The sequence below is a fragment of the Vespula vulgaris genome, chromosome 2 (assembly GCF_905475345.1).
Source record: "Vespula vulgaris chromosome 2, iyVesVulg1.1, whole genome shotgun sequence".
Lineage (NCBI taxonomy): Eukaryota > Metazoa > Arthropoda > Insecta > Hymenoptera > Vespidae > Vespula > Vespula vulgaris.
In genome coordinates, this window is record NC_066587.1 from 7,503,010 (window position 1) to 7,517,097 (window position 14,088).

The 14,088-nt window shown below is 34.1% G+C and overlaps 1 protein-coding gene across 4 annotated transcripts in view; it reads right to left on the reverse strand.

Annotated features, from left to right (window-relative positions):
* The window catches only part of LOC127072625 (complexin), a 244,930-nt gene that overhangs the window by 36,310 nt on the left and 194,532 nt on the right, over positions 1-14,088 (reverse strand). The window lies entirely within an intron of this gene.

Here is a 14,088-nt window from a genome sequence, read left to right on the forward strand (position 1 = left end):
TTTTTCTTTCCTATATGAAATTCTTTATTAACAATTTAATCATTTAATGATTAATTCACTTGTCGAAACGATGTGATCGTATATTCATTTCTATTAAATCTTCGAAGCATGATTTATTTTTATAGATATTTTAAGAAAAACAAAAAAGAATATATAATAATACCAAAAAGATTACAATCATCTATACTTCTTCTTTTACGAAATTGAACGAAAAATATTAATATATTCTAATTATATGATCATATATAAAAAAAAAAAGGAAAAAGAAATACTTCCAAACGTAAGACGATATTTAAAAAATTTCGATTGATGTAATAGAATGAATGTAATCGAATGCATTTAATACATATCTTCCATGTATTAAAACGGTTTCGTTTTATAGAAATTGACAGAAAGAACAGAGAACATTCTCCCGTGGTAATATCGAGAGAATCGTGAACAAGGAAGACTGGAAAAGAGATCGAAGAATAAGAAGGAAAAAGCAAAGGGCTCTCTTCTTCGTCGTCTGGCGAAGAAGGATGTGCCACAAGCCCGAAGGCTCGAGGAAATTAATACTACTTCTGTCTCGGCAACGTCTTCTCTCTCTCTCTCTCTCTCTCTCTCTCTCCTTTTCCTTTCTCTCTCTATCTGTCTTTCTCTGCCTTTCTCTTTCTGCGGTCTCGTCGTTCCTTCTATTTGAACTCGTTCTTTCTATTTTGCAGCACCACAGTACTTTGATGTCCAAACCTAGGCACAACCATTTTCGCTCGACTCGCTTTTTGGCTTCTCTTACTCCTATTTCCCTTTCTCTCTTTCTCTCTCTTTCTCTCTCTCTCTCTCTCTTTCTCTCTCTCTCTCTCTCTCTCTCTCTCTCTCTAACTCTTTTCTTCTCTTATCACCGTCGACTGCTCTCGACGAGTTGTCCCAGCTTTAAGCGATATCTCTCACAGGCCTTGCATTTCGATTCGATGGACCTTTAACCTCAAGCGATGGACACGTTTCATCCATTTTCAAATAATGGTTTTCATCGTTTTGTTCATATAAGTTCTTTCAAATTTTGTATTGTGACGTGCGACGATAAAATTCATAAAAATTCGACATAAGTCAAGGCTTTTATTATTATATTACGTTCGATTATACGTAATAAAAAGTTCTACGTTGTTTAAAAACCTTTGAAGGGATGGAAAGATAATATTATTATTTTACGATATAATCCGATCGCGAAAACAAAGTATAATGATGATGATCGAAGGAAATCTATTTCAATGGTATAAGATTCTTTCGTTTTTATCAACTGTTAGTAATAATTTCAGATATTAATCGTGCACAGTTGATCGACGAATATGGACACGTATCATCCTTTTTCGAATACATATTCGATCGTTGTAGATATATAAGTTTTTCTTCTGTATTTTTCATTGTGACGTGCAACGATAAGAACATAATAAAAATCTGTAAGAGAAGGATTTGATTATGCGATGAAGTGTAATGAAAAGAACTGGATTGTTTACAAATCTGTAATAGGATGAAAAGATAATGTCATTATTTTATAATCAATCCGATCACGAAAACACAGTATAATAACGATAGTCAAGAGGAATATATTTCAATGGAATAAGATTTTTTCGTTTTTATCAACTTTCAGTGGTAATTCTACATATTAATTGTACAAAGAGAATCGACAAAAAAGAATACATATCATCCTTTTTCGAATACACATTCAATCGTTGTGTGTATATATGAGCTTGTTTTGTGTATTTTGTATTGTGATGTGCAACGATAAGGACACAATAAAAATCCGTAAGCGAAGGGTTTATCATATTACATTTGATTTTGCGTTGAAGCGTAATAAAAAGATTTACGTTGTTTATCATTCTAACTTGTATATATACAAGCTTTTTTTTCCTGTATTTTGCATTGTGACGTACAACGATAAGAACATAATAAAAATTCGTAAGCGAAGATCTACGTTGAAGTGTATAATATAAAAAGATCTACGTTGTTTACAAATCTGTAAAAAAATGGGAAAAAAGAATATTGTTGTTTTTATGATCGCGCATTTCGATCGCGAAAACTAGATAAGTACAATAACTATAGTCGAAAAAATCTATCGCAATAAAACGAGATTTTATCTATTTTCAGTAGTAATCCAAGATATTAGTCAGACACAGACGAACGACGAAGAAGAACGTCGCAGTGCGACGGAAATGCGGCCGTTACTACGGAAAGGAGGACGAATCGCGTTTTTCAGGGTGCACACTTGCTTGCACATTTCTCTTCATCCATTTTATTTCTTTTATTCTTTTCGATATGAAAAGAAAAAAATAAAATAGCAAGAGAGAGAGAGAGAGAGAGAGAGAGAGAGAGAGAGAGAGAGAACACGCGGTTGAGTTTTTCAGCAAAGTTCCTCGATCGAGACCGTAATGCGGCCCATCTGGTAGCGGTTGGCCTGTCACGGTTCCATGCTGTCGCACATTCGAAAGGACGATAATGGCGGTGGTCCAAGAGCAATTGTCCTTTCTCTGTAAACGACGCGGCGAGACACAACGCGGCTCGTTCGCACGGATATTACCGAAAATCTACGTGGAGAATCTTTCCTGATTTTTTAAAGAATCCAAACGTAAAATCATTCGTTTAACTTTCTTTTGTCATTTACGAAATAATTTTCTATTTCTATTTCTTATCTCGATATTTAATACGATATTTAATTCCACTTACCGAATTTGAATTCTATACATGTTAATATACTCGTAATAAGTTTTAATCGTATATAAGTTTTTGTATATGAATGATACAAAAGAATTTATTGTCATCGTTTTCACATCAAACTTTATTCTTATATTGGGAAATATACTTATTTTTTTAATTGATAAGTTGATTTCTTTTTTCTCGCGTGAAAATGTTAGATTTTAGAGAAAATTTACAGAATTATGTAATTTTAAAAATGTATTTTTCTAATTGACAGGACTTTGCATTCTATCATAATCAAGTTGATCTTCTTTCTCGTATGAAAATGTACTTTGCAAAATTACAGAATTAGGCGGGTGTGTTATCTTCTATATATACTTATCATATACACATATATACATATAAATTTTGTAATTTTTTTCGACACAATAGATTGAAAGCACGTTGAGAGAACATCGGGCTTTATACGTATGCGTATATGTTATGAAATATAATAAGAAGAAAATGCTGATGAGAGTTAGTGTTCCTTCCATGTTTTTAATAGATTAGTTTTATTTTTAATAGAATTTTTTTAAATAGATATCTTGTAAATGGAAAAGAAGCGTCTATGTTCATGGTTGATAGAATAAAAAAAGATAAAAAAAGATAAATACATTATATGTAATATATTATATATATTATATTTTCCTTCGGTAGTTTATAAAGAAAAAAAAAGGAAGTACAGCAAGTTGTTGTTTGTACCAAGTACAAATATATATATATAATTTTAAACGAATCATTAATAAAACGAATTCACAGGATTTAGAAAGAAGTGATAAGGATTCTTCACTCTTTTATCGTCATTGTACAATTGATAAGAACGGATTTATATCTATGATCAAACTAAAATGAATCTTGATTCATTTCCAAGGAGAATATATAACCTACCTTTTTCTACGATTAATTACGTAACGCTAATTGGAATAATCCAAGAAGCAGCTGGTCGATGGTACAAGCTTGAAAAGTCAATCCCAAAGGAAAAAGAGAGAGAAAGAGAGAGAAAGAAATAAATGAGCGACATAGAAAAGGATGAAAATCGTGGTATTTTCTCGTCGAGGATCGAGGCTTGTGAGCCGATGAGGAAGAATTACTTACGATTTTCATCTATCTTCGATTCTTTTCCTCATCCCATTCTTTATCTATCTCTTTCTCCTTTTTCGTTTTGTCTTCTGTTACCTCTTAGAATCTCTCTCGTTTGCACGAGGTATTAAGAACGCTTTGTGGTCTTTCCCTTGAAGAGTTAATGGACAGACTTACAAATCGATCGATCGATCGATCGATCGATCGAGCGATCCCTTTACCTTTCGAAATTTTGGTCTTTTCTTTTTTATTTAATTCATTCTTCTTCTTTTTCTTTTCGTTTTTTCTAATCTTTTCTTTTTTTTTTATTTATCTTTTTTTATTATCTCCCAGACGAGACCTTCCCATTCGTTTACGTGCAAATCATGAATAGATAGGTGAATACACGATTGCATTTCCTTTCCTTTCCTTTCTGTTCGTTGAAGCTTCTTTTAAAGTCGTAATAAAGCAAATTGCACGGTCAAATAAATCGAATTGATTTTATTGTACGTACGATAAAGTCTGTCTTGTTATTGCGATCACGTCGTATCCATGAAACACGATGCTTTACACACCAATTCTTTCTTTTCGTTTCATTTCTTGGTTTCGTGGATCATCGTTAAGAGAGAAAGAAAGAGAGAGAGAGAGAGAGAGAGAGAGAGAGAGAGAGAGAGAGAGAGAGAGAGAGAGAGAGAGAGAGAAAGAGAAGGAGAGAACATTTTCGATTTCAGCATAAAGAGATCGTAACGTAAAACAGCATTTCATTGATATCGTATGTTTAAAGAAGAGAAAAAAATGGATATGTATTTGTACTGTGTGTCTATGTGAAAGAAAAAGAAAACGAATATTCCGCAATGCGGAATGTTCGAGCGGACGAGCATCTGTTCTTGAGTATTACGGAAAATGTCGAGCAGTTTTTAAATTACACAGAGATATATATACACACACATACACACACAAAAAAAATATATATATATATACATACACAGATATCGTTCCCGAACACTTCGATGGAATTTTCTAATTAAATTATGAGACAAAATTATCGAATAGGGAATTTAATTGCTATCACAGCGAAATCCGATAGCTGGTTCCCTTTTAACACATCGAGATCCTCTTCTCGTCGATTAATATTTGCCAAGGCACGAAAGAAAATATCTCGAAGAATTCGACCTTCAGTTTCGTTTCTATGAATCGATATCGAAGAATTCTATTGGAACGTTTACTCGCGTAAAACAAAAAGAGAAAGAGAGAGAGAGAGAGAGAGAGAGAGAGAGAGAGAGAGAGAGAGAGAGAGAGAGAGAGAGAGAGAGAGAGAGAGAGAGAGAGATAGAGAGAGAGAGAGAGTTTTTCTTTAGTCTTTTTTCTTTCTTTCTCTATTTTTTTTTTGCGCGCGAAACTCTTCGTAAAATTCGTCGCGCTATGTACGTTCGAGAATTTGAATTCCTTGCGTTCCACTTTTATTTGACAGTATGAAATTCCATCTGAGGTTGTGTCCGAGGTTTCCGTGCTTTTTTCGTTGGACCTTCGTGTCTAACTTTTATTTCATCCAAACTTGTCTAGTTCTTTACCAGACATTTTCAAGTACGTACGAAGTTCCTTTTTTTTTTCTCAAAGAAGAGAAGAAAAAAAATTGTAAAGAAGAGTTGTCAAATTTGTATGGGTACGATTTCAATAAGAAAACTTACAGGTACTCCACTTTTGAAAAGCATTATGAAATGTCATTTGACAATTAATAAGTTTAAATTTCTATCAAATTAAACAATTTATGACGAATGTGAGATATAAAGTAAAATATTTTTTAACCGAGCACCACTCGTGATAAATATAATTTATTTACGATTAATAAAGAGAATTTCGAAAAGAGAAACGATCACGATCGATATAAATTATTTTTCTTTTTCTTCAGTTTTGATTTATATTCTTTCTTCGACGTTTGTTTCGAAAATACAAGTCAGATGTAAGAAATGTTTGAGCCAACATTTTCTTCGACTTAACTCGAGCGTCGTAAATGGTACATTATTTTTGTCCGTACACTTTCGATGTTCGAAAGACGACAATATAAAATCTCTTTTTCTTTACTGTCGTTTGAAAAAGAGAGAAAAAGAAAGAAAGAAAGAAAGAAAGAGAAGGAGACGGAAAACGATATAAACGTTGATCCCAAAGAGAAGTCTGAAAGGAGCCGTTTGTCAGAACGCATGTCGCCATGTGTGCGTTCGACGTGGCGAAAGTATCGATAACTTGCTCCGTGAAAAAGCTACATTTCATCCCTCTTTCAAAACCAGAATCAACCACTTTCACTCTCTCTCGCGTTAGCTCTTCTTTCAGGTTTGCGAATGTTTTCTTCTCGAATTTCTTGAATTATCGATATCGTTAAGAAGAAAAAATTCTCGAATACATTGTACGAATGTCGTAGAACGAAAACAAAAACGTATAATAAAAATACTTTGATTATGTCAAAAAAATCAAAACTTTTAATAAGTTAATTCATTTAATTTTAAACGAATATACGGACAACGTATTAATATAAATTAGCAATGTGTGATATCATTTATATATACATACATACATACATACATATATATATATATATATATATATATATATAAACCATACAATATAATTTATATATTATATATTATATATTATAATTTATATATACAAACAAAGATATATACATACAAAATATAAGAAAACCTAACAATATGGAATGAGAGGAGATGAGAAAGTGAGAGAATGAGTTAGTTCTTCGTCATTGCTATTTCACGAAACTCGAGTTACAAAGGGAGAGGGAAAGCAACCGAGGAAGTGAGCTCGGTAGACTCCACGAAGTAGCCAAGTTTCGTAGGAGAAGCGCTAGCCGAGAACCAATTACTTTGGTAAATACATAGAGAATGGATGCTAATGAGAGAGGCGAATAGTCTCGTCACGCAGAATTAAACCCGTTCGTGTTGAACGTCTCATCGATGCCATCTTATTTCATAGAGCTAGTCGTAAATGATTTGTTGGAGCAAGAGAGAAAGATATACTCAAGAGATCAAACTTCGAACGCTTTTATAAAACAAATATAAACAAATTAATAAGTTCTAAGAACAGAGAACGATCGGTGACGAAAAATAAACAGCTTTTCTTTACGAGCAGGTGTTTCATTAATAATGAACAATTAAAACTACTAGCTGATATTATTTTTATCGTAATCCACCGATGAAAGATCCGTTCAATTTTTCTGGAAATAGAAGGTAGTTTTCGATCAATCAAAGAATAAATTTGTCATTTCGTAATCCGACTAAGTCGTCAGGTAGATACTTAATTGCAATTTGTTGCGTCCATTCCAACATCATCGTTTTCTCTTTTTCTCGATCTTCTTCTTATTTTCTATCGACGTATTTCTCGGTCGGAAAATTCACTTGTAAGCACGTAATTCGCTCGTTTCGTTCGGTCCAAGCGGTTTTCCAGGTATCGGTTAATTCGAACGAGCGGGTTCATGCAGATTGCAGACCGATGGAAGAGCTTGTGGTGCTGATGGAAAGTAAGAGAGAGAAAGAGAGAGAAAGAGAGAGAGAGAGAGAGAGAGAGAGAGAGAGAGAGAGAGAGAGAGAATCGACCTGCTCGTTTTCTCCTCGTAACGATGTCCGTTTCTCTCTTCTTCTCTTTCTCTCAAATACATGCATACACATACATTCACACACACTTCCATACACTTTTCATTTCACTACCACGTATTCTATACACCGTTCGAAATCGACGTAAACTTGTTTCGCTATCGAGCCAATGGCATCTGCGAGTCGCTGATTGGACGCTAGATAGTTTCATCCTTTTCTCACTTGTATACGTTGGAAAAGGTGCCACGTGCTCTTCTAAAATGCAGTTTAAATGCAAATCTGGTCAGTACGTTCGATAATGACGCTCGTTCGAGAGATCGAAGACGAATCGGATAAATGAAATTCATTCTTTTATCTCTTTCGATTTTCACGATATTGTAATTTCACAAAGGGAATGAAAAAATTAATTTAACGATATGACCAATTTAATGTTTGGGAACTATCGCAAAGAACGAAGTAATTGAAAGATCACGTTACAATATACAAATGATTTCGATAGTTATCATTATTACGATTATAATAATATTAAATAATAATATAAAAATTTGGATTTAGAAAGAGTTGAATAAATTTCTAATAAATCATATCTAACTTTTAAAGCTTGCCTTTGTTGTAATAAAATTGTTTGAAGGACCGATGGAAGATAGGAAGCTCGGTTCGATTGGTTATATAGTCAAATGGAAAAGAGCGCGAGCGAGCGCTAGAATGCGCTCGCGCGCGTCACGCGTTTACTTGCTGCTCACAGATGTTTCCAACGAGCCGCTTTCGTGTCCAGGAGCGATATTTACTGCGAACGATTGGCTTTGAATTCACTACCTGGCAAATAGATTACCATACGGAATTATAGCCGTGTTTGCTAACTGAAATAACGCACACGCGCGTAACACGTGGAATAGAGAACTCATATATGTATGTATATGTGTGTGTGTGTGTGTGGATGGGTGTGTGTATGGACGTATACGGATATGTATATACATTACACAAAGATATGAATATGTACGTGAGAACCATTCTGTCAACGTTTCTGTTATGGTCAGGTTCTACGTAGAGAATTAATACTTTGCTCGTTAAATGTATAACTGAATTAACAGTAATATTTTCCAATTTCACTTTCAACAAAGAATCAATGATTATTATGAATTGATCATATTTACGTTTTGAAATGAGATCTTTAATCCTTTGCGATCGATCAATTCATATATGTATGTATTCGATGTATTGATTATTTTCGAATAATATAGAGTTATAAGTTTAGTGGAAACAGTCGATGTAGCCATAGGCAATGATATTATATATAGGCAAATATATGGGTTTAGCTTATATCGAATTGATTCATAAATAACTATCATTATAAGTAAAGCGACTATTACAATATAATGGCACTTATTTATAAATAAATATGGAGTTTTGTTTTTTTTCTTCCTCTTTTTAACAAATTTATCATTTGCGAATAAACTCGATACTTCGGAAATAAATATATAAAGCATAATGTATAATAAACATAAGTATAAATATAAATATTTGAGATAGATTTTATATATCTTTATATTATTTCAGATTATCGTAATCTTCAATTTTGAAATATATCATTCGTTAAATAGTCGACATGTATATAACGCGGAACATCACGCGATTTATAAAATTGATGTACGCTAAATCGTAATAACAACAAAAAAAAAAAAAAGAGAAAGGAGAAAAGAACGTGATTATCTGCGATATACAATCACGTGAGTTTTAAATCTTTTTTCACGGATGAAAAAATGAAATTTAATCGGTTGTAAAAGCGAAGAAATCAGCTTTTACGTTTTTCTTTTTCTTTCTTTTTTTTTTTTTCTTTTCTACTCTTCTTCGTACGATTGAGGAGGATGTCGTTCGCGACGAGACGGCGGAAGACGAGAAAAATCCTCTTTAATGCTCGCTTACTCGGGTATCAAGTACGACAGCTCGAATCGTCCTCGTAAAAGGAGCTTTCCGTTATAACCCTTTGCGAGAATATGCTGCGTGTCTTCGTAACTCGTTGGATGAAGTACAATGTAACTACGACGTAATTTACGACAGAAACTGCTACGTGTTTTCTTGGAACGTACCTAATTATAAGGAAGCGAGAAAGAGGAGAGAGAGAGAGAGAGAGAGAGAGAGAGAGAGAGAGAGAGAGAGAGAAAGAAAAAGACAGAAATTTGGTTAAATTGTAATAATAGTAAATTTATAGTAAGGATATAAACAAGTTCGGTTTCTCGATCAACTTGTTTTAGTTCAGTTTCAAAGTTTCGCACTAAGAAAATAGCAAGCAAAGTACTGAGACGATATTGTGATAATAAAGAAAGCAAGCTTTTCTTTAAAAAGAGAAAGAAGAAGAAGGGGGTAGAAAAAAAAGAAATAAAAAAGGATCGTAAAGGATAAGAGGACGTTTTCTTCGTGGTTATGTTCCTATATGTATACGTATGTACTTATGTACATTTTTGATACATGGAAAAGGTCGTAATCCCCGTTTCGTTTAAATTTCTTTCTTTCTTTGTTTCTTTCTTTCTTGTCTCCTTCCTCTACTTAAGTCGGAACGTTTCGAGCACAATTTTTCCACGTTATAAACCGTCAGGCTCGTGTCGACCTTTTCGTTTACATATTCCACTTCGTGCGAGCATCCATTCCAAAAACTTTGGGTCCCATTATTACTAGCAACATTGTTATTTTTACTACGCGAACAAGAAAACAAAGAAAGAGAAACAAAAAGAAAAAATAATTTACGCGAAGAAATACTCGTTTGTTCGAAAGGTTTCAACATCGTTTAATTCTTAACGAACGTTACGAATTTTATGATGAAATCTATCTCGAAGATACGACATTTAAATTACAAGCTTGCGATTTTTTACGACAGTCGTACAACCGAAAGATCTTACGTCGAGGGAAGAATGAGAGAGGAAAGGTAAGAGGTAGGAAAAGAAAAAAAAAAAAGAAAGAAGAAGGAAGTAAGGAAATAACGAAGTCTTATCTGATGCACGAACGGTTGCAATTTTGCTCGTTATCCTTGTGCCCGTAGGTGTACCTCAGGAGTCCTTTGAAAATTTTATCATACAAGTCGATCGAGGTTTCGTGTAGGGGAAAATGCTTGCTTTCATTATCGCCACTCGCATTTATGAGTTTCTTACCGTTACGCAAGCAATAATATGGCGGCTTTGCGTTCCCCGATAATTGAGATGTAGAGCGGCGCAGTCAACTTTTCTAACGGTCCAGCAATTAAATATCGAAGAAAGAGAAAATGTGTTGCACTTTCGTAGCTTTCAAGTGTTCTTTTTTTCTTCCCCCTTTTTTTTTTTTTGGTCGCATGACCGACCATTTCTAACGACTACATTTTATACGGACTTGTATGAAAGAAAATCCGATGGCTACATTACTACGATGTTTCATTCGCTTAATAATTGTCACGTATGTTGAGAGTATAAAAACAAGAAAAAAAAAAGAAAAAGAAGGAAAAGAAAGATCCGATTCTCTTGATCCAGTTTCCCATATTATGTACGTATATATTTTCTTTTCGTTTCGTCGCTGTATATCCATCTAATCGGAATCGTTCATTTGAAATTCCCGCTCTTTCTTTGAACAAGGTGAATCACGATAAGGGTTTCGCTCGGGGAAAAAGGATGAGAATGCTGGTGAATGTTGGAGAAAGGGAAGAAGAGGACAAAAGAAGCCTCTCTCTCTCTCTCTCTCTATCTCTTTCTCTCTTTTTCGATCCTTCACTCGTAGATCAGCCTACTACCGAGGGTAAGAACAAATTGTCTGGACGTTTTTGTGCTCATGCATAAAACATGGCTTCGTTGTCGGACGTTAATGCAAACAGACATCGAACTTGCTGGTTCCTGTGCCACAGAGAAAGATCTTCGTCCTCTTTTCTCCCTCTTTCCGGCCCTTCTCTCTCTCTCTCTCTCTCTCTCTCTCTCTGTTTTACTCTCTTTTTCTTTCATGCATCAATCTTATTAACTAGAACCAACCTGGGATATTCTATCCTGCTATTCGACAATAAATTTCCAAGTCTTTCGGCCATCGTCCTGTCAACCTAGACCACTTTCTCTTCCTCCCCACCATTTGCTTTTCAAATCGTGGACTCACCATGTTTTTATGCTTCCCTCCTTCTTTCTCTCTTTTTTTATCTTGCCCTTCCTTACAGATTTTCTTTCGTTCGATATTACGAACGATCTGATTTGAGAAAGAGAGATAAACGACGTCCTTGTCACTTCGACACCTTCGAGATACTTTCTCTCTTTCTCTCTCTTTCTCTTCCTTTCTCTTTCTCTCCTTCTCTGTCTCTTTCTCTTTTTCTTTCATATTTCATACAAACCAACGAAAAATAACTTTCTCAGCCATGAGAAAGCTTTATTAAGCGAAGAAGAGTTCCGCATGGTGTGTGTGTACTTTGGTTAACAACTTATCCTACTCCACTAAATCCTTGTAGTTTGCATCTTGGATTAAAAGTTTGGAACAATTTTTAATGAGATTAGAAATTTATATATCGAGTATTTCTGGAGAACCCAAGGGATCCGGTAGCTTCTAAGTTTTATCGAGAAAGAGCTTTCTGATTGCTCTACTCTGTCTTCTTCTACTTTCATGATCCTTCTTTCGTTATCGAAACATTCAAGAAAATTTGTTTCTATCCTTTTTCGAAACAATTGCTTTTTTAATCTATTACGCTAGGATTCGAATGTTTTTTTATAATTCGACTTAATCAAATAGTATTCTATTTTATCCATCTTACAATTAGATAAACAATCGATTCGATCGTATGTATTATATATATTTATTCTGGTCCTGAAATAAATTGATCTATGGATATATTTTGCTGATATATACGATTAATTAATCAGAAAATTTCAACTAGGCGTTGTGATTACTTCATTTAATCCGCATAGGTCGCTTATCATAAGCCGAGTAATCGCCAAGTAGTCTTGATTAAGCTACTCTCGCGTAATTAACCACGTCGCATCTCTAGTGTTTGCCACCGAATCGATCGTCGCGTAGGACGTCCAATCTGCGATTGGTCGTCCTCGTTACGTTCGGACGTAATTAGATCACAGTCTTAAGTTGATTCGGCCGAAGAAAAATGTTCGAACGAGTAGAGTTCTTTCGTTCTTCTTTCTTATTTTTATTATCATCGTTTGTAGATCTTCGCGTATTACAACGCGATAACAAATCGAACAGGGACGATCGATAATATAATCTTCGTCGTTCTCATTTCTTCTTCTTTTTTTTTTGTTTTTTCTTTAACCCTCTCTATAATCCAATTTTATTTTTTTGTGTACAAGAAATAATTTAGATAATATAAGTATAATTTATGGTATGAATTATTTTAATTATATCACGTTAAGTACAATTTAAATTCAACAAAGATTAATTTTCGAATAGAATATAAATTAAAAGTTGATTTGCAGTAAACAAGTAAGATAAGATTTCAAAAAGACGGATGTACGAGTGCGTGATTTCGAAGTTACATGGCATTATATAGGGTTAAGGTATTTTTTGTTTTTCTTCTTCGTCGATTCCTTTTTTCCCACTCTTTACTCATTTCCGTACGAATTTAAGGGCGAGTAGACCATGTCGGACTTTCCACCTTATCCCCTCTCTTCCTTATCACTTTTACATTCTTTTCTTTTTTTTCGTTCTTTTTCTTCTTCTTTGACGAAAGTATTACGAGGGAAATGAAGGGTTTGCTCGCAAGATGGTCGTTTGTTCCAGCCTTACGATATATAAATCTTGTTGACGCTCTAGAGCGATTTTTATCGTCCATAAACTTCTCCAAATATTTATTCTTGTCGTCTGGTCCGAACTTCGATCGAAGTAACCTTAATATGAGAGTAAACTCGAAGAAATTCTGTATTACTTTTAATAAGTAGAACACAACTCTCGAAAGACAAGATCTATATATTCCTTTTCCTATTTACGTATAAGTTAAATAATGTATCTTTAGATAATTGGGAATTAAGTTTGTAAAATATTTATTTCGATGTATAAGTTTACGGTAAGAGAAACATAAACAATCACTGACGAGAATGTAACTAACAATTTCTAATTTCTAATCTTCGTTAGAAACAAATCCAACTCCTTGGAACATTTACCAAAAGTTTGACGACGAGAAAGCAAAAGTACTTTCACGCGATCTTCCCTATTCTCGATTCAGGAATATAGCTCTTCCTCGTACGAAAGCTGAAACTTGTGCTTGGCACGCGAGATTCTTTTTCTTTTTTGTTTCTTTTTTAACGTTTCATCTATAATGTATCTTCAACTTTAGATACACGCAGCAACACAAAATAAATGGCACAGAGACCGATAGCTTTCGTTTCTGTCGAACGATTGAAATATTTCTTCGGAAGGAATCCGTTATTCATCCGCATCCAACCGATTCGAATTGCAAAGCTATATAACCTGCGAGAAGAAAGAAGGAACTTGATAAGATAAACTTTGAATTATGAAGCTCTCTCTCGCGATACGTTTCTTTTTTCTCTGTTTTATTTTTTTTCTGATGCACGGAATGATTTCATCGAATACGAAACGATAAATTCTGTGCAGCGTAATGGATTCAATTAGAATTACGAATGTATCTTGCGATATATCATTGATTGATAAACAACGACGATAAAAAGTCGAAGAGAAAAAGAAAAAAAATAAGCAAAAAGAAAAGGAATAAGCAGATAGAAAATCGAAGACGAAGATTATTAAGCCGTATTCAGGGAAGCTC